Source organism: Tupaia chinensis, unplaced genomic scaffold (genome assembly GCF_000334495.1).
Source record: "Tupaia chinensis unplaced genomic scaffold, TupChi_1.0 Scaffold000544_1, whole genome shotgun sequence".
NCBI lineage: Eukaryota > Metazoa > Chordata > Mammalia > Scandentia > Tupaiidae > Tupaia > Tupaia belangeri.
The window spans coordinates 30,445-31,133 of record NW_006160056.1 but is presented as its reverse complement, the minus strand read 5'-3'; positions in this window follow the sequence as shown (position 1 = coordinate 31,133).

Below are 689 nucleotides of genomic sequence, written 5' to 3'. Positions count from 1 at the left end.
AAACTCTTGATTTGGTTTTTGTTGGTTTTTTTTTTTTTTTTTTTTTGAGAGATTTTCACTGTAGGGCACGTGCTCTCGCCAGGCAGAGAGAGACATAGAGACAGAAAGCGAGAAATCACCCCCTAGGGGGGATGGTCACGCCGCAATCCCTTCTCCTCCATTCTCCTCTCAGGATCTTGGGCACGCACGCACACGCGCCCGGCGTGAGTTTTAAGCCACCGGGTCCGGGACACAAACCACGGTCGACTACGTGGGAGTCCAGTGACATAGCCATTATGCTAACTGCTGGTTCCCTGTTGTTAGGTTCTTAAGGTGCTTTTTGACATTCTGACCTAGTATTAGAAAACAAAGACCAAAACAAACAAAAAGCTTATGCTATGAGCCTTTTCCTCTTGGGTTTGCTAATAGCATTTGTTTGAAGAGCTATAAATCCCAAGATGCAATTCTCTATAATTACTCATATTCTCCCTTCTCCATTCCCTTCTGCGTTGTTTACTGGGAGGCACAGTTTCTGATTGTAGAAAGAATGTTGTGGGATTGTGGAACTTCTCTCTTCCAAGGTAGCCCCATATCTCCCTGCTCCCTGAGATTTACCCCCCCTTATGTGGTCCCTTCCCACATTTGAGACCAATAGTATACTGCAGAAGTTAGTGAAAAAAAAATTTGCCCTATCTTTAAATTAGCACCCA